Source organism: Schistocerca gregaria, chromosome 10, assembly GCF_023897955.1.
Source record: "Schistocerca gregaria isolate iqSchGreg1 chromosome 10, iqSchGreg1.2, whole genome shotgun sequence".
Lineage (NCBI taxonomy): Eukaryota > Metazoa > Arthropoda > Insecta > Orthoptera > Acrididae > Schistocerca > Schistocerca gregaria.
The window spans coordinates 138,598,252-138,619,846 of record NC_064929.1 but is presented as its reverse complement, the minus strand read 5'-3'; the positions used below and the strand labels follow the sequence as shown (position 1 = coordinate 138,619,846).

Here is a 21,595-nt window from a genome sequence, read left to right as displayed (position 1 = left end):
TTTGCAGTTACTTGCTGATGAAGCTGTGGTGTACGGTTGTTGTTGTTGTCTTCAGTCCTGAGACTGGTTTGATGCAGCTCTCCATGCTACTCTATCCTGTGCAAGCTTCATCATCTCCCAGTACCTACTACAACCTACGTCCTTCTGAATCTGCTTAGTGTATTCATCACTTGGTCTCCCTCTACGATTTTTACCCTCCACGCTGGCCTCCAATACTAAATTGATGATCCCTTGATGCCTCAGAACATGTCCTACCAACTGATCCCTTCTTCTAGTCAAGTTGTGCCCCAAACTTCTCTTCTTCCGAATCCTATTCAATACTTTCTCATTAGTTACGAGATCTACCCACCTAATCTTCAACATTAATTTCGAAAGCTATTCTCTTCTTGTCCAAACTATTTATCGTCCATGTTTCACTTCCAGACATGGCTACACTCCATACAAATACATTCAGAAATGACTTCCTGACACTTAAATCTATACTCGGTGTTAACAAATTTCTCTTCTTCAGAAACGCTTTCCTTGCCATTGCCAGTCTACATTTGATAACCTCTGTACTTCGACCATCATCACTTATTTTGCTCCCCAAATAGAAAAACTCCTTTACTACTTTAAGTGTCCCATTTCCTAATCTAATTCCCTCAGAATCACCCGACTTAATTCGACCACATTCCATTGTTCTCGTTTTGCTTCTGTTGATGTTCATCTTATATCCTCCTTTCAAGACACTAACCATTCCGTTCAACTGCTCTTCCAATTCCTTTGCCGTCTCTGACAGAATTACGATGTCATCGGCGAACCACAAAGTTTTTATTTCTTATCCATGGATTTTAATACCTACTCCGAATTTTTCTTTTGTTTCCTTTACTGCTTGCTCAATATACGGATTGAATAACATCGGGGAGAGGCTACAACCCTGTCTCACTCCCTTCCCAACCACTGCTTCCCTTTCACGCCCCTCGGCTCTTACAACTGCCATCTGGTTTCTGTACAAATTGTAAATAGCCTTTCACTCCCTGTATTTTACCCCTGCCAGCTTTAGAATTTGAAAGTATTCCAGTCAACATTGTCAAAAGCTTTCTCTAAGCGTACTAATGCTAGAAACGTAGGTTTCTATTTCCTTAATCTTTCTTCTAAGATAAGTCGTAAGGTCAGTATTGCCTCACGTGTTCCAGTATTTCTACGGAATCCAAACTGATCTTCCCCGAGGTCGGCTTCTACTAGTTTTTCCATTCGTCTGTAAAGAATTCGTGCTAGTATATTGCAGCAGTGGCTTATTAAACTGATTGTTCGGTAATTTTCACATCTGTCAATACCTGATTTCTTTGGGATTGGAATTATTATATTCTTCTGGAAGTCTGAGGGTATTTCGCCTGTTTCATACATCTTGCTCACCAGATGGTACAGTTCTGTCAGGACTGGCTCTCCCAAGGCCGTTAGTAGTTCCAATGGAATGTTTTCTACTCTTGGGGCCTTGTTTCGACTCAGGTCTTTCAGTGCTCTGTCAAACTCTTCACGCAGTATCGTATCTCCCATTTCATCTTCATCTACATCCTCTTCCATTTCCATAATATTGTCCTCAAGTACATCGCCCTTGTATAGACCCTCTATATACTCCTTCCACCTTTTTGCTTTCCCTTCTTTGCTTAGAACTGCGTTTCCATCTGAGCTCTTGATGTTCATACAAGTGGTTCTCTTATATCCAAAGGTCTCTTTAATTTTCCTGTAGGCAGTATCTATCTTGCCCCTAGTGAGATAAGCCTCTACATCTTTACATTTGTCCTCTAGCCATCCCTGCTTAGCCATTTTGCACTTCCTTTCGATCTCATTTTTGAGAAGTTTGTATTCCTTTTTGCCTGCTTCATTTACTGCATTTTTATATTTTCTCCTTTCATCAATTAAATTCAATATTCCTTCTGTTACCCAAGGATTTCTACTAGCCCTCGTCTTTTTACCTACTTGATTCTCTGCTGCCTTCACTACTTCATCCCTCAAAGCTTCCCATTCTTCTTCTACTGTATTTCTTTCCCCCATTTCTGTCAATTGTTCCCTTATGCTCTCCGTGAAACTCTGTACAACCTCTGGTTCTTTCAGTTCATCCAGGTCCCATCTCCTTAAATTCCCACCTTTTTGCAGTTTTTTCAGTTTTAATCTACGTGGTGTACGGTAAGATGTCGAAAAGGTTCAAATGGCTCTGAGCATTATGGGACTTGACTGCTGAGGTCATCAGTCCCCTAGAACTCAGAACTACTTTAACCTTACTAACCTAAGGACATCAGACACATCCATGCCCGAGGCAATATTCGAACGTGCGACCTTAGTGGTCACGTGGTTCCAGACTGGAGCGTCTAGAACCGCTCGGCCACCCCGGCCGGCTAAGATGTCGAAGTTGAGTGAGTGTAGGAAGATACAAAACGACTTAGACAAAAATTTCAGTTGGTGTGATGAATGGCAGTTACGTCTAAACGTAGAAAAAATGTAAGTTAATGAGTATGAGCAGGAAGATCAAACGTGTAATGTTCGGATACAGTATTACTAGTGTCTTGCTTGACACAGTCAAGTAGTTTAAAATTTTGGCGTAACGTTGCAGTGCGTTGTGAGATGGAGTGAGCATGTGAAAACTGTGGTAGGGAAGGCAAATGGTCCACCTCGGTTTATTGGGGGACATTTTAGGAAGTATAGGTTCATTTGTATATAACGCTGGTGCGACCTGTTCTTGAGTACTGATCGAGTGTTTGGGATCCGTACCATGTTGGATTGAAGGACGATTTCGAAGCAATTCAGAGGCGAACTGCTAGATTTGTTACCGCTTGGTTTGAACAACACGTAAGTGTTACGGAGGTGCTTCGGGAACTCAAATGGGGATTCCCGGAGGGAAGGCGACATTCTTTGCTAGAAATACTGTTGCGAAAATTTGGAGAACCGGCATTTGAAGCTGCCTGCCGAACGATTCTACTGCCGCCAACATGCATTGCACATGACCACGTAGATTACATACGAGAATTTAGGCTTCATACGGAGGCGTACAGATACTCATTTTCTCCTAGCTATAGTTTCGGGTGGAACAGACCAAGTGACAGGTAGTGGTACGGGGTACCCTCTGCCATACACGGTACGGTGGTTGGCGGAGTATCGATGTAGATGTTATTATTTTGCGAATAATTGGCCTGTTTGTTTCCAACGGTGCATTACCCGTCTGGTCTCAGAGTCCTGTGTCAGCAGAGGGCTCTCAGCGAATCTCATTAGGAGAGGGGTCATTGTCTGGAGACATGCAGTTTTCGCAGAACGGAGAGTGCTGCGTGCTTCATGCTATTGTGCACAGAGCCCGTGTCCTGGCCTTTCTATGAACAGAGGGTGCTGCCCCCACAGCCATACCTTGAGAATAATGGAGTTTGACATTTTTTCCTTTTCTACATGGATATCAAAGTCCAAGAGGCCGTGGCAGCACCTGGAAAACGTGTGTGTGTGTGTGTGTGTGTGTGTGTGTGTGTGTGAGAGAGAGAGAGAGAGAGAGAGAGAGAGAGAGAGAGAGATCTGCTTTCGCTCGAGAATTTTAGTTGGCCAGTCTAATTAAGTCCGCCCGCCATTGCGATTGGCACAAAAGGCCCAACCGGTAGAGGAAACACTGCTCCAGGCTGGCACTAACCTCGCTCTGTACGACAAGAGTGGGAAGTTTCAGCGGAGTTTCCCTATTTTCTCGGGAAGTGACCGACATTCTCGTCCGTCACACTGGCAAGAACACGAGTTGTCATCTCCAGGCAAAGTTTTCTGAGAGGTAGAGTGTGGACGGAAATGAACTTAGAGTTGAGCAGTTGTCTCTGGGCCATTGTTTCTTGAGAAGGAGTTACCTGCAACTACTGTGTGCTTCTCAGCAGCTTGTTCGTTACTTACTTCGCCACGAAAATTGTGTTGCATAATTTGACCATAATTTATTGCTTCTTCTTCTGTCTATAACTTTGATTTAACAGGCTGTCCAGATGAGCAGATCCGGTTGCGCTCTCTCCACACGATCTTCCACATTTTTTTTTATTCTTCCCAACACCGCTAACTTATTTATTTTTATTTGAGTTTTAGAGAATATTAGTTCTACTACGATTTATGTCAGCTGTTGGAGCAAATAAATGACTGTTAATTATAGTCTCGACTTAAATTTCTAGATCCCTCACTGCCCTACGACTTTTCGACGGTTAGGCGGCCTTCAAGTATATTATATATTGCACACCCAATTTTTTGTACTTATTTTGGCGTTGTTTCGTGGTGACAGTCACCAAAGTCAGCTATCAGTTCTATTAAGAATTCATAGAAAAGAACTCTCATTGCATTCGCTCGGTTTTTTTTATAATCAACAGCTTGTTTTACAACGAACATTACAGTTAGGCTCCTCCAGTCAGATCTCGAACGCACCAGATAAGACTCCAGGCACAACCTCCAAAACCTCCAAGTCTTTGATATTATTTGTGGATGAAACACAAACACACAACGCACAAGCGCACCTGCACGCACGCAGGCACGCACGCACACACACACACACACACACACACACACACACACACACACACACACACACACATTATATATATATATATATAAAATCACATCAACTTTCTCTCCTAACTGTGAATTACTCAGCACATGCACGAAGATATTAGAGAAGGAGCCAAAAAATTGGGAGAGGCGTTGGAGTAGATTCTTCTGGAGTAAGATCCGGCGTCAGAGTGGGTCATACGTTTTTTGAGATGACAGATTCCACAAAACCCTCACCCAGACGGTACATGGCGCTCATTTCGTGTACCTATAGTTGCCAATGATATGGTGGAAACAATAACGTCCACTATTGAAACTCCCTGGCATATTAAAACTGCCCGCATCTCGTGGTCGTGCGGTAGCGTTCTCGCTTCCCACGCCCGGGTTCCCGGGTTCGATTCCCTGCGGGGTCAGGGGTTTTCTCTGTCTCGTGATGGCTGGGTGTTGTGTGTTGTCCTTAGGTTAGTTAGGTTTAAGTAGTTCTAAGTTCTAGGGGACTGATGACCATAGATGTTAGGTCCCATAGTGCTCAGAGCCATTTAGATTAAAACTTTATGCCGGACCGAGACTTGAACTCGGGACCTTTGGCTTTCGCGGGAAAGTGCTGTGAGGACTGGTCGTTAGTCGTGCTGGGGTAGCTCAGTGATGGAGCACTTGCCCGCAAACGGCAAAGGCCCCTAGTTCGAGCCTCGGTCCGCCACGTAGTTTTAATCTGTCAGGAGGTTACATATCAGCGCACACATCACTCCAGAGTGAAAATTGCATTCTGTAAACTAGCGAGGTGCCGGGGCTAGCAGTGTATTTAACACTAAATTCGTCTAGAATCTTCATATGGAAATGACGCTCTAAGCCGCCCCTTTTCTAACTCCGACTTTTGCTGTTGCACATGGATTAAGAAGAAACGTGAACTGACTGTAATCTACCCTGCAAGTGGGGTAGAAAAGAGTTTGGCACCTGCAGTAGTTTAATTTGATAAAGGAAAGTTTCATTAACGTAGTGAGAATAGAAAGGGTTGCTCTACCGATCAACAGAATGAAAGTTCTGTCCAAAATCACAATTTGATTTGTTATGACTAAACTCAAAATAATAAACAAAACACTAGAAACATTTACAATACGTCAAATTAGATACTCGAATAAATGCTGAGAAGGTGCAGTTGTCCATTAACTACATTGTAATAGTTATGACCAAGTGGTATTTGGAGCAAATTCCTTGCAACTCAAATCTTAAGAGAAACACCCAGCTATCGCAACATAAATTGCTGCTACAGTAGTGAAAACTCAGAAAATGAACATCCAAGGCAGAACCACTTTAGGAACGACGGGAACAGGTGCGCTCTGCTGAGCTCCGATTGTCACCTAGCAAAATTCCCTAATCTGCCGGGGCTGCGGACATACATTCCAAGCTGTCTCCTTAACTATAAGGACACGATGTGGCTGGGATACCGGAGGCGATGGCTGGTTGCTTCGACGTCCCGTCGTGGTGATGATTATGTCGCGAGTATAGCCCGAAACAAATTAAATGGTTTGGTTGTTCCAGACTAAAGAATTCCTAGCAACACAAATGCGCCTCTGAGTGAGACGAAGAATGCTCGCCACACAATCTCTGACGGTACAGTGATTGATTTTAACAAGCGAAGTCACACAGTAACTCCGATACAGTCAACTTTAGCCAAAACTGCTCAAGACAGACAACATAGGCCGCTTGAACGCAGAACGCTCAATTGCCAACTGTACTCAGAAAGTTACGTTGAAGTCGAAACTTTAGCAACTTCGTCAAACAGCTACAAGTAAATAAAAGTATATTAGACAGCCAACGGAAGGCAGGCTGTCCAGAGCAGCGAGAGCTCAGTCTAGTAACCTACTCCGACCGAAAGGCGAGAGCAGACTCTCCTGCTAAAAGTACCCTTACAAGCCGAACACAGGACAGTCCCGCCCCCACGACAGCGGCCGTGGTTAAACGTACCAATCAGCAACTCGAAAACTGGTGGAAAATTCCACTCTATTGCCGAAGCTCTACTATTCCACCAACGGAGATACTTGTCGCCAATTTCTGCGCCGATTTTCCTACGTCATGTAGCTATCCCCTGAGCAACCCAATCCCAGTTATGATTTTTGCAGAAAACGCGGGAATGTGCCTGCCAAGACTGCATTGGAACACAAGTCATTCCCGCGCCTCGCTGGTGGCCCGTCAGAAAGTGTTTTCACTACGTTTCTGCGAAGTAACCGTTACTGTAGCCCCAGCTGCTCTTTCAGGCCCCTGTGGGCGTGTTGTCCCCACTCTTGTGACAATGTCGGCGTCTGGAAAGCATCCACTCGACTCCCTCACACCCGTCGGCATAACCCTTTCAAGATCAGCGGAACCCGCCTGTCACCGGACCACCCGAGTGACGAGAGACGCTGCGTGGGAAGTCTGCGTGTGAAACAATAGCAACTTTTCACCACATGCAATTAGAGAGGAAAATATTCATATATTCTGAATTCTCAATACTAGCCTTGTAACGACAATACTCGGCCATACTTCCCCAAATCGAATTACTCATAGTAAGATATAAATATGAGATGGGGCAAGTCACTGTTTGCATTTAAAGGTGTACCACCTCTCATAGCCCCTACGCCATTTTAGATGGTAATTGGTAAGTGGCTGCCTCACATAGGTGCAAGGTAGTGAGCCAATCGCCCAGGAACAATCTTGCTAACTGACTCCACATGCCTCACTCTGTAAAAAAAAAAAAAAAAAAAAAAAAAAAAAAAAAAAAAAAAAAAAAAAATAATTGCAACAGAAGGTGCAGCTCATAGAGGTAGGATTGCATATGACACAGCGAACTTCACCTTCTTAGCCCACATCTCGTGGTCGTGCAGTAGCGTTCTCGCCTCGCACGCCCGGGTTCCCGGGTTCGATTCCCGGTGGGGTCAGGGATTTTCTCTGCTTTGTGATGGCTGGGTGTTGTGTGATGTCCTTAGGTTAGTTAGGTTTAAGTGGTTCTAAGTTCTAGGGGACTGATGACCATAAATGTTAAGTCCCATAGTGCTCAGAGCCATTTGAATCACCTTCTTAACATGGAAATCTACCACTCACATCACACATCTATACGCAGGGAGGCTCTTCCAAACACCGATTCACAGACATTCACTTACTAAATATGGCCCGGGCATGTGAGCCAAATATGGAGCAGTTTATTCTTTACAATCAGAGTTCGAGAGCTTCTCAATTGAATGCCCAACCTGTGGCCGAGCGCTTCTAACATCTAAACAGTAAACATAGAATTTAACAGATTTCATGAATTGAAGCAAACCTCTGAATTTTAACGCAACAGTAGAACGAATAAGAAACAGATGCGCATCTATGAGAAAATCAGTTCTGCCAGCTTCGTTGTGAACATCCAACATAAGCTACATCTGTAGCCTAGTGACAACGACTTTCCGAACTTTAAAAAAAAAAGAAGAGGGAAATTCACTTCGGAAGATGCGACTTCTTAACTGGGAGAAATGTTCCGCGACAGGCAAATAAGTTTGTGAACGTGTGTGAGCTTTAGCGTAAAAAAGAGCATTTTTTGGTCTGCCGTGTACCGCGTTAACAAAATTCACACAACACAGCACAGAATGTACACTACTCAAAATATGCAACAAATGTAAACAGCAGTCAGACGATTACACGCAATAAACTATGCGCAGCACTGCCAAAGACTGCGCAACACGACCGCCATTTTTATTTGAACACGACGCCATCAGCGGAGTGCTGTACAGTTAAACGCACAGCGGCAAAAATAAAAACAAAAAAGGTAACCCCTCTATACTTTCGTTTCGCGCTCGACATATTTCAGAGCAACGAGATCGCTAAATTAAACAATACTGCGTGACAGTTTAAATGTTTGGGATTCGAATTGCGGCACGGTTCATTATATAACGGACGGTCCGCTGTCCAAATAAAATACATCAGTTGTTATTCGGAGCCCTTGGTGGCAGGATTTAGAGTCAACTCTAGGCAGCTCTGCGTTTGTAGATCGTTGTTCATTTGGCGGATCGTAGGACGGAGGGAACTGCAGAGAACTGTAAAAGTGTAATGAGGAGAAGGTGGCTTTGCGATATTTTGCATTCGCCTACTACGGTGCTGCCTAATCCTCGCTGCGTGTCGAGGGTCCCCACAAGAAAAATTTTGGCCCTGATCGGAATAGATGCTGACATCAAACCTGAAAGTAAGTTATAAGAATATCTGAGACACAAGTATTTTCTTATTTGTCCTACGTTCACGTCTGGTAACCATTTACATTTTGAAAAGACATGTGGATTTTCGAAGGGGGAAAATGATAGTGGGTATTAGATGTATTACTATCAACTAAACTGAAAATATTCTGTTGCGGAGTTTGGTGGAGCAAATTTATGTGTTGCCCAAAGTGACGCAATAATAACATTCAAATATACTGAAACGCCAAAGAAACTGGTACGGACATGCGTATTCAAATACAGAGACACATAAATACTCACAACACGGCGCTGTGCTCTGCAACACCTATCTAAGACAACAAGTGTCTGGCGCAGTTGTTAGATCGGTTACTGCTGTTACAATGGCAAGTTATCAAGGTTTAAGTTAGCTTGAACGTGGTGTTACAGTCGGCGCGAGAGCGATGGGGCATAGCATCTCAGAGATAGCGACGAAGTGGCGATTTTCAAGTACGACCATTTCACGGGTGTACCGCGAATAACAGCTGTCCGGTAAAACATCAGATCTCCGACATTGCTGCCTGCGGAAAGAGACCTGCAAGAACGGGACCAACGACGACTGAATAGAATCGTTCAACGTGACAGAAATGCAACCCTCCAGCAAAGTGCTGCAGTTTTCAATGCTGGGCAGCCTACAAGTGCCAGAGTACGAACCATTCAAAGAAACATCATGGATAGGGCCTTTCGGAGGCGATGGCCCGCTCGTGTATCCTTGATGACTGCACGACACAAAGCTTTACGCCTTGCCTGGGCCCGTCAACACCGGCATTGGATTGTTGACTGGAAACGTGTTGCCTGGTCGGACGAGTGTCGTTTCAAATTGTATCGAGCGGTTGGACGTGTTGGGGTATGGAGATAACGTCATAAATCCATGGACCCTGCGTGTCAGCAGGGGACTGTTCAAGCAAGCTGGTGGAGTCAATTATTCAAAATGACAGTCAATATCGTATTATTTATTTGCCGCGATGGGGTCATCTTCAGGGCAATTTACACCATTCGGTCACTCGCTATGGCATAGTTACCAACCGTGCACAGGCAGGGTGATGACTCCAGCGAGCGACCAAATGGTGCAAATTGCCCTGAATGTGACCCCATCGCGTGTTTAAACCGGTTGCCGGCAAAAAAAATAATGCGATTGTGACTGTCATTTTGAATAATTGGATATAAGTAAATTAATCGCTGTTTATCTCCATTACAACTATGTTGTCTAAAAATTTAAGTTGGTGGAGGCTCTGTAATGGTTTGGGCCGTTGCAGTTGGAGTGATACTGCGCCCCTGATACGACTCTGACAGGTGGGACTTACATAAGCATCCTGACTGATCACCTGCATCCATTCATGTCCATTGTGCATTACAACCGACCAGGGAAATTCCAGCATGACAATGCGACAACCCAAACTTCCATAATTGCTACAGAGTGGCTCCAGAAACACTCTTCTGAGTTTAAACACTCCCACTGGCCACCACACTCCCCAGACATGAACATTATTGAGCAATATCTGGGGTGCCCTGCAGCGTGCTGTTCAGGAGAGATTCCACCGCCCTCGTACTGTTACGGATTTACGGACAGCCCTGCAGGATTCACGGTGTCAGTTCCCTCCAGCACTACTTCAGACCGAAGTCGAGTCCGTGACACCTCGTGTTGCAGCACTTCTGATTGCTCGCGGGGGCCCTACACGATATTCGGCAGGTGTACCAGTTTATTTCGCTCTTCAGTGTATATGCACTGCAAAGACAAAAATTATGGAGTTCAAAGAAAGAGTTCTCTGCGTAAATAGAAGTCGTGGATAAAAAGTTGGTAACAGCAAAAAGGCATCACACTGCCATGCCTAATACTATGTAGGAAAACCGTTGGCATTGGAAACAGCTTCCATTCGTCTCAGAATTGATAAAGACAGGTCCTATACAGTTTTTAAGCGAATCTTACGCCAATCTTCCCCCAAAATAGCGGCAGGTTCAGGTAACGACGATGGAGACGGATAGCGATCACACACCCTTCTTTCCAAAGTAGACTTCAAAAGCGAAATGATACTGTCAGCTGGGGAATGTGGTGGCCAAGGGATACATGAGAATTCATCTTCGTCCTAACAAAGCGTGTCGTGGACGGTACGGGCTGTGTGAACAGGTGCTCTGCCGTCTTGTAGCACAGTGTCACCGTTGGGGAAGAAACATCGTATTATGTGGTCGACCTGACTAGCCAAAATGATTGCATGATAATGTGGCCTTTCAGAGTAACCATACGGCCCATGGAATACCACGATACGGCTCCCAAAATCATCACCGAAACCACTCTTGTCACGGAAATTCGGCCAGAAGTTGGAAAGAGTGTGAAACACGCTTATCCGACTAAATTGTTTTCTCTCATTTTTCTGTAGCCCTGATAGATCCAACATAGTGCGCTTGCAATAACACAGAACACTGTTCTGAGGAGGAATGACACTTGCAACGTGTTCGGGGAACTGCACGGGTGGCCTTCTTAATCAGATGCAACAGTGTCACCTGCAAGCTTGGTAGGCGTTTGCATTTATATTCAAGCATGCATTTCTCGCGGTGTTCCTATATTTATGTCCAACCTCTGCAGTTGTTGACAGTCGCACAACAGAAAAGGCCAATAGATACTTATATCTAGGTAAGGAAATTTTTTACAAATTCTATCAGGGTACCAGTTACCGAAAAGAAAGGTTACTAGATTTATGACACGATCTGGATTTTTTGGGGGACAAAAATGGGGTCAATAGCACTGATCATCTATTCAACAACAGATAGGAGAAGTTGCTGATCGTTTGGCTTGGGGAGCAGTCACCTGTCACCCCTACTGCGGCGGATTTACGGCTTCACACCAAATCCCACTTCGCCCAATCACGGCCAACTCTTGGGTGGCTTCCTCCCTGTCTAATAAACTTTGTGCGATTAAGGTGACACCGGTCCCATGGCGTTCTTCATTCCGCCTTCCCCGAGAGGACTCGACCACCCTGTGTCGCCTCCGCATCGGCCATACCGGGTTGACTCATGGTTTTCTTTTGTGTAATGAGCCACCCCCACTTCGTGGTTGTGGAACCTTCCATTCAGTAGAGCACATTTTTTTTGGAATGCCCCCTGAAACGTCCCCTTAGAAAAATTATACATGACTGTGCTTAAACTGACACACAATATTTTTAGCGCAACGGAATCTGACTTTCAATAATCCCTACAAAAGAATGGCCGTGACTAACATTAACCTATACCTTTCCTAAATAACTTACCTCACCAAAATGTTCGTTACTCGAACTACTGCAATATAGCGAGCGCCACTATTGCCAGCTAAATAAGATTCTAACTACTAAAGACACTAGCTACTGATAGGCATAGTTACCAAATGAAAGATTTTGATAGAGAACAAACCATATATTTACCTTAATAGTGTTCAGAAGACATAAAATGTATATATCAGTTCACGACATCCAGTCTTACACATTTACTGTCTCTGTCCAAAGCTCCGCCATCTCACTCCCCACATCCACCACTGCTGGCGGCTCACCTCCAACTGCGCAACGCTGCGCGCTTTTAACAGCCAACTGCCGAACACTACAATAGCCAACAACAATGCAAACCAGCCACAGACTGCACACAGCACAACCAGTGATTTTCATACAGAGCGCTACGTGACGTTACCAATATAAAAACCTAAACAGCCTACTTACACCCCTTCTTTTGGCTCTGCGTACTAAGTACAGACTTCCCCGCACTTACCTTTACTATTGGCAGATGATTCCCGAATGGTTGAACTTGTTCTCAGTTTCCTCCGTGAAAGTGGTTTTTATTTTCAGTTCTAAGGTTTTTAATCTCACTCTGGAGTAGGGGCAGGGCGGTGGGGGTTGGGGTGTATTCCACTGTAAGCTGTGTTCGGAGATTCCCGACTCCCCTCCCTGGCCAGGATCCTCTGTTCTCTCCTTTTTACTCCTTTTTTTATCACTTTTCGTATTTGAATAGGCTCGTTTTACTATACGGACTATTACGTTCTGGCGGTTGAACTCTTTTGAGTAGCTGGTGGTCTTGCCTGTACGGCATGAGGGGTGGGAATTTTCCTGGCTCTAGCATAGCCTTGTGGTTGCCCAGTTACTGACTTCCCTCCTTTTGCCTTCACCACTGACGACACCACTGCACTTTTATGTTTTTTTAGCCTTTTACCTTTTATCGTTATGACTCTTCTGAGATGTACATCCGTCCGAATGGACCACCTTCGAAACAAGGGGCTCATGACTTTGCTCTTTGATCCCTTCAACCCCAATCAACCGACTGACGTGTCTCAATTCAGTGACCGATTTTAAAACCACACGAGGGAGTGCTTACTAGAAAGTGCCATAGGCAGTTTCCGATATTTTCTGCTGTTTTTGTAATTGCGGGACATGAGATTGTGCTTTGTGCACCGTTTGCAAATATTAGGAGTCGTTAGCATTTACACTGAGGCGACAAAAGTCACGACGTAGCGATATAGACACGTACAGTTGCGATTATACCAGTTCTACAAGGTACACTGCATTGCAGGAGCTGTTATTTGTACTCAGATGTTTCATGTCAGAAGGCTTCAGGCGTGATTATGGGCGCACGACGAGAACTAACAGAATTTGAACGCCGAATCGTACGTGGAGCTCGACGCATGGGATATTCCATTTCGGGAATTCAGTATTCCGAGATGCACAGTGTGAAGAGGGTGCCAAGTACACCACATTTCCAGCATTACCTCTCACCACGCACAACGCAGTGCCCGACGGCCATCGCTCCAGGTTGTCAACAAGGCACTGTACAGTCTGCCGGTGGCTCCATAACGGTTTGGGCTACGTGTCGACTGGACCCTCTGGTCCAACTGGACCGTTCATTCAGTGGAAGTGGTTATATTGGGCTACTCCGAGCACATTTCCAGCAATTCATGGATTTCATATTCCCCAAAAGCACACTGGACTCGCATTCTGGAGGAAGACTGATCAATCCCGCGTCCGGCCATCCTGATTTAGGTTTTCCGTGATTTCCCTAAATCGCTCCAGGCAAATGCCGGAATGGTTCCTTCGAAAGGGCACGGCCGTCTTCCTTCCCCGTCCTTCCCTATTACGATGAGACCGATGAGCTCCCTGTCTGGTCTCCTCCCCAAACAACCCAACCCAACCGTATTCCCAAACAATAATAGAATTTCTATGGATCACAATGGTTCTTGTCACTGGGCCACCATAGTTCGCTATTAGTTTGAAGGACATATATTAGTTAGAAAAACATTCTGGACACCCAGACCGAATTGTTTGACCACCAATGTCGCCCTACATTTATTTCAGCGAACATTAATGGGACAAAATTGAGAGGTCAGTTCGTGTACAAAATCCTGCACCGGGAACACTTAATTCTAAAATCATAGACTTTTGTGCCAACGGCCTTGCCGCAGTGGTAACACCGGTTCCCGTCAGATCACCGAAGATAAGCGCTCTCGGGCTTGGCTAGCACTTGGATGGGTGACCATCAGGTCTGCCGAGTGCTGTTGGCAAGCGGGGTGCACTCAGCCCTTGTGGGGTAAACCGAGGAGCTGCTTGATTGAGAAGTAGCGGCTCCGGTCTCGGAAACTGACATACGGCCGGGAGAGCGGTGTGCTGACCACATGCCCCTCCAAATCCGCATCCAGTGACGCCTATTTTATTATTTATTTATTTATTGTTCCGTGGGACCACATTAAGGAGAAGTCTCCATGGTCATGGAACGAGTCAGTACATGAAATTATAATACGATTATAGAAACAGATAAAATGAAATATAAGAAACATATTCAGTTGTAGATTGTACAAACAGGTAAAATGAAATATAAGAAACATATTCAGGCGACAAGTCGTTAGTTTAAATAAAGAAAATCAAGAATATAACACTGGAATTTGCTTAATTTTTTGGGCTACTGCTAACATTTTTGAGTTCTTGTGGTAGCTTATGGATAATGGATGCAGCAGAATACTGCACTCCTTTCTGCATAAGAGTCAAGGAAGTGCATTCCACATGCAGATTTGATTTCTGCCTAGGATTAACTGAGTGAAAGCTGCTAACTCTTGGGAATAAGCTAATATTGCTAACAACAAACGACATTAAAGAAAATATATACTGTGAGGGCAATGTCAGAATTCCCAGACTATTGAATAGGGGTCAACAAGAGGTTTTCGAACTTACACCACACATAGCTCGAACAGCCCGTTTTTGAGCCAAAAATCCCCTTTTTGAATCAAAAGAATTACCCCAAAAAATAATACCATATGACATAAGCGTATGAAAATATGCGAAGTAGACTAATTTTCGTGTTGAAATGTCACTTATTTCATATACTGTTCTAATGGTAAATAAAGCGGCAATTAGTTTCTGAACAAGATCCTGAACAAGCGCTTTACACAACTGCTTACTATCTATCCGAATACCTAGGAACTTGAACTGTTCCGTCTCGCTTATAATATGCCCATTTTGTCTGATTAAAATATCTGTTCTTGTTGATTTGTGAGTTAGAAACTGTAAAAACTTAGTCTTACTGTGCTTTAGCATCAAATTATATTCCACAAGCCACGAACTCATTTCATGAACTACATTATTTGATAATGTTTCAATATTACACACAAGATCCTTCACTACCAAGCTGGTGTTATCAGCAAACAGAAATATTTTTGAATCACCTGTAATACTAGAAGGCATATCATTTATATAAATAAGAAACAGCAGTGGCCCCAGCACCGACCCTTGGGGAACGCCCCACTTAACTGGGCCCCATTAGGACTGAACATCACTACCACTCTAAGTATTGCGGAGAATTACCTTCTGCTTTCTGTTCTTAAAGTAAGAGGCGAACCAATTGTAAGCTACTCCCCTTACTCCATAATCGTCCAACTTATGCAGTAATATTTTGTGGTCAACACAGTCAAAAGCCTTCGTTAAATCAAAGAAAACACCTAACGTTCGCAACCTTTTATTTAATCCGTCCAAAACTTCACAGAGAAAAGAGAATATAGCATTTTCAGCTGTAAGCCATTTCTAAAACGAAACTATACATTTGACAGCAAATTATGTGAATTTAAATGCTCCAGTAACCTTGTATATACAACCCTCTCGATAACTTTAGCAAACACCGATGGCATTGAAATAGGTCTATAATTGTCAACATTATCCCTGTCTCCCTTTTTATAAAGTGGCTTCACTACCGAGTACTTTAATCGGTCAGGAAACCGACCACTCCTAAAGGAAAAGTTACAGATATGGCTAAGTACTGGGCTAACATACATGGGACAATACTTCAGTATTCTGCTAGATACCCCGTCATATCCATGAGATTTCTTGGTCTTTAGTGATTTCATTATTATTAACTCAATCTCCCTCTTGTCCGTATCATGGAGGAGCATTTCAGGTAACAGTCTCGGAACACTTTTTTCTACGAGCGCTGTATGATTCCCTGTTGGGACTAGGTTTGTATTTAGTTCACCTGCTATATTCAGAAAGTGATTATTAAATACTGTACATATATGCGACTTGTCAGTAACACGGACATTCCCACTACGCAGTGATTCTATATCCTCTACCTGTCTCTGCAGACCAGCCACTTCCTTTACGACTGACCATATGGTTTTATTTTTACCCTGAGACATAGCTATTCTATCTGCATACCACATACTTTTTGCCTTCTTAATAACTTTTTGAAGCACCTTACAATACTGTTTGTAATGGTGCATTTAGATTGTGACTGTTCCTAACGTTTTGATATAATTGCCACTTTGTTCTACAAGATATTCTTATTCCTCTAGTCAGCCACCCAGGCTGCCTGTTTGTGCTAGTACCCTGTTTTGAACGTTCTAACGGAAGGCAACTTTCAAAGAGCATGGAAAAAGTCTTGAGAAAAGCATTATATTTATCGTCTACTGTATCATCGCTATAAACATCTTGCCACTCTTGTTCCTTGATGAGGTGTACAAATGTCTCTACAGCAACTGAATCTGCTTTCCTAAACAGCTGATGACTATATTTAACACGTGATGCAGCACAAAAATCTTTTAGAGTTAAAATTTGTGCATCATGATCTGTAAGGCCATTCACCTTTTTGCTAACAGAATGCCCTTCTAGTAATGAGGAATGAACAAAAATGTTGTCTATGGTTGTTCTACTGGTCCCTTGCACTCTCGTTGGACAGAATACGGTTTGCGTGAGACTGAGGATGACACGGTGGCCGGTCGGTACCGTTTGGCCTTCATGGCCTGTTCGGGAGGAGTAGGACTTTTGTAGTTACTAAAATACCTTTTAAAACTACTTACGTAACGCGTGGACGGTTAAACGATACTTTGTCGGCCATGTACCATCTTGTGCCGTAAAACGCAAGGTATTCTGCCGTAGAACACGCAATATTTGAAAATGAACTGAGGTTCTGTGGTGTCTTATAATTGACATGTTTTGTAAATGGAAAATTGTTAGCTGTAAACAGTTTTAAAGTGGTGATGACAGTACGAGTTGTCACATTCGTCACCACTGTCCAGACGCTGTAAACATTGTAAAGTGGTTGATGGTGGTGGTGGTTAGTGTTTAACGTCCCGTCGACAACAAGGTCATTAGAGACGGAGCGCAAGCTCGGATTAGGAAATGAGTGGGAAGGAAATCGGCCGTGCCCTTTCAAAGGAACCATCCCGGCATTTGCCTGAAACGATTTAGGGAAATCACGGAAAACCTAAATCAGGATAGCTGGAGACGGGATTGAACCATCGTCCTCCCGAATGCGAGTCCAGTGTGCTAACAACTGCGCCACCTCGCTCGGTGTAAAGTGGTGATGAATCATCACAATAATATGTCTTAAAATACATCATAGTCGCCGTTCACTGTATGAAATATTTATTATTACGATAGCAATTTCGGCCTTAGGGCCATTTTCAAGTAACGCTGCAAAACTTGCATTCTGTCAGAATATAAGACTATCTGACATAAGTACATGTCGTCTTCAAAATGGAGCCTTTCGACGACACCTTATACCAGATAGTCTTATATTCTAACAGAATGTAACTTTTGCAGTGTTAATTGAAAATGGCCCTAAGGCCGAAATTGCTATCGTAATAATAAATATGTAATACAGTCAACGGCGACTATGATGTCTTCTAAGAAATATTATACGACTGTGAATCCCAACCATGAGAAGTTAATCACAATAATATGCGTGTCCATTACTGTTACTTGAAACTTCTGGAGTATCTCACGATACCACCCCGAACATATATTGCGTAGTCCCGCATACTGTAGTAAAGAAGGGGATTATTTAAAGAGGTAAACATAGATCAGTAACATGACAACAGAGAAGTCCCAAAACAAGTCACTTATATGATTAAACGATTTCAGTGACCTTTATCTAGTATTCAAAATAGTGCAGATCACCCCCAAGCTGACGATGTCACAAGCACAACAGCGATGCAGACGAAGATCTAAAACCCTTCCCAAAAACAAATTCCCATTACTTTTTGAAAACAACTTGCAACAAAATTTTTGTGTCAAGTTGTAACTTATGTAAAATACAGCAAAATGTAGTTGAATTAAGTCAGACAACCTTGTAAGTGGGGCAATTGTGACATACTGTCTCTTTGGCGGTGTTTTGTTTTGACGGACGACGAATGTTGGGAAAAAATATCACGAATTTTTTCGACTCCAACGTCTTAAGCGTATATCACCTGAAGATGTGGCTTTTAGCGCCACGAAACCAGTAGTGGTACAGTAATACAGGACCAGATACAGCTTAAGCGGTTATTAATATCCAAGAGAAATATGGTCAAATGTAATCTTCGAACGATCGAAAATAGACGCAGTTTTATTGCAAATGGTTCAAATGGCTCTGAGCACTATAGGACTTAACATCTATGGTCATCAGTCCCCTAGAACTTAAACTACTTAAACCTAACGAACCTAAGGACAGCACGCAACACCCAGCCATCACGAGGCAGAGGAAATCCGTGACCCCACCGGGAATCGAACCAGCGAACCCGGGCGTGGGAAGCGAGAACGAGTTTTATTGCAATACGTCAGTGTTTTAAAACTCTGCCCAAGAGGGGGAGGGAGTGAGAGGCCGGTGAAGTCACAGGTGGTGAGAGGGAGGCGGCAGGAAAGGTCAGTGACCGGCCGCGTCTTCGCCTCCAGGGACCAGGAGGTGCCCTTGCTCGCCCTTAACGCCGGCCGGAGTCTGGGCAGCTGACCTTAGGCAGCAGACAGACACCTCGGGGCCGCGAACTTCGTTCTTCGCTGCAACGAGAAGTTCACGCCGCCCTCGAGAGTAATAAAGGCCACTGCGATGAGGCCATCCAAAGTTCTAAGTGGCGCCGAGCTCCGTCGCGTAAACATGGCACCCGAACTGCCTCCCATCCCATCCCATACCTTCCCTTCCCTTCCCTGCCCTTCGATCTGGCTGCTAAATGGGCCACCTATTGACACCGTGACCGGCTCGCATAAACAATGCCCAGAAGATCCTCAGACGCAATAACGGGTGAGGAAAATTGGTGGAAGGAAACTCGGTTACGCTTTTCTCAGCTAATCTTTCGGTTAGTACTATCTTCCCAGTACTCTATCATTACTCTATTGTTTCATCTTTTCATCAGATACCAGGCGCGATTTTTCGTCCGAACTTTTCTTATTAGCATCATCCTAATCTTCTTCACTTCCTACATCAGGTCTTTTATGTTTTGCCTCTTTCAGTATCCATCACTATCTCGGACTTCCTGCACTACCTTTCCAAAGTGGATAAAATCTTCTTAGCTGGAGAGGTAACCTTTGTTCAGTCACTCTTTTTAGATGGTCATTACAGTTTCTCGTATTTTCTTGTATTTCATTCAGGATCTTGAACATACACAACTCGCCAATAAAATTGCTACACCAAGAAGAAATGCGGATGACAAACGGGTATTCATTGGACAAATATTTTATATTAGAACTGACATGTGATTACATTTTCACGTAATATAGGTGCATAGATACTGAGAAATCAGTACCGAGAACAACCACCTCTTGCCGTAATAACGGCCTTGATACGCCTGGGTATTGAGTCAAACGGCTTGGATGGCGTGTACAGGTACAGCTGCCCACGTAGCTTCAACACGATATCACAGTTCATCAAGAGTAGTGACTGGCGTATTGTGACGAGCCAGTTGCTCGGCCACCATTGACCAGACGTTTTCAGTTGGCGAGAGATCTGGAGAATGTGATGACCAGGGCAGCAATCGAACATTTTCTGTATCCAGAAAGTCCCGTACAGGGCCTGCAACATGCGGTCGTGCATTATTCTGCTGAAATGTATGGTTTCGCAGGGATCGACTGATGGGTAGAGCCACGGGTCGTAACACATCTGAAACGTAACCTCCAGTGTTCGAAGTGCAGTCAATGAGAACAAGAGGTGACCGATACGTGTAACCAATGGCACCCCATGCCATCACGTCGGGTGATGCGCCAGTATGGCGATGACGAATACACGCTTCCAATCTGCGTTCACCACGATGTCGCCAAACATGGATGCTACCATTATGATCCTGTAGACATACCTTGATTCATCCGACAAAATGACGTTTTGCCATTCGTGCACCCAGCTTCGTCGTTGAATACACCATCACAGGCGCTCCTGTCTGTGATGAAGCGTCAAGGGTAACCGCAGCCGTGGTCTCCGAGCTGATAGTTTATGCTGCTGCAAACGTCGTCGAATTGTTCGTGCATATGGTTGTTCTCTTGCAAACGTCCTCATCTGTTGACTCAGGGATCGAGACGTGGCTGCACCATCCGTTACAGAAATACGGATAAGATGCCTGTTATCGCGACTGCTAGTGATACGAGGCCGTTGGGATCCAGCACGGCGTTCCATATTACCCTCCTGCACCCATCGATTCCATATTCTGCCAACAGTCATTGGATCTCGACCAACGCGAGCAGCAATGTCGCGATATGATAAACTGCAATCGCGATAGGCTACAATCCGAGCTTTATCAAAGTCGGAAACGCGATGGTACGCATTTGTCCTCCTTACACGAGGCATCAACAACGTTTCACCAGGCAACGCCGGTCAACTGCTGTTTGTTTACGAGAAATCGGTTGGAAACTTTCCTCATGTCACCATGTTGTAGTTGTCGCCACCGGCGCCAACCTTGTGTGAATGCTCTGAAAAGCTAATAATTTGCATATCACAGCATATTCTTCCTGTCGGTTAAATTTCGCGTCTGTAGCACGTCATCTCTGTGGTGTAGCAATTTTAATGGCCAGTAGTGTATTAAACTGTTCTCTGGTGTCCGTATTTTCAAAATCTGCCCGATCTCGCTCATCGCTTTTCTGCTCCTACAAACCTTATCTCCGTTGCCTGTATGCGATTTACTTGACCTTTACTTACAAACCACGATTCACTTCCGTAAGTAAGCACTGGAACTGCCATTGTCTTATAAAATATCGGTCTCCTTTATTTTCCAATTTAATGTCTTAGACTTCAGGTAATTGTTCCACATATATATCCAAACCCTGCTAAGTTCTTGTGTATCTTCGTCATACTCATATGTGACTTCACAAACTAAATAGTTAAAATAATTCTCCTGTTTTATTGTTAATGATAATTTTTGTCCATACAGGATATCTCCCTTTGAAAGAATTTTTTTCTGAAATCGCCAAATGGTACTTCTCACAAACATTACCTAATAAATGTATTCTCCTTTCTACGCCATCTTAATTATTCGCCAACAGTGTGTCGTTGTCTGCATATAAAAGACAATTCAACCAGTAATTACTGTTAAGCTTAGCCGGCCGCTGTGGCAGAGCTGTTCCAGGCGCTTTAGTCCGGAATCACGCTGCTGCTACTGTCGCAGGTTCGAATCCTGCCTCGGG

General features: G+C 44.1%; 1 long non-coding RNA gene and 1 pseudogene across 1 annotated transcript in view; both read left to right on the top strand.

Annotated features, from left to right (window-relative positions):
• Nucleotides 1–21,595, top strand: part of LOC126293575 (uncharacterized) — a 1,862,585-nt gene that overhangs the window by 539,008 nt on the left and 1,301,982 nt on the right. The gene's annotated exons all lie outside the window — the stretch shown is intronic.
• On the top strand, nt 14,136–14,253 carry LOC126293851 (5S ribosomal RNA; annotated as a pseudogene).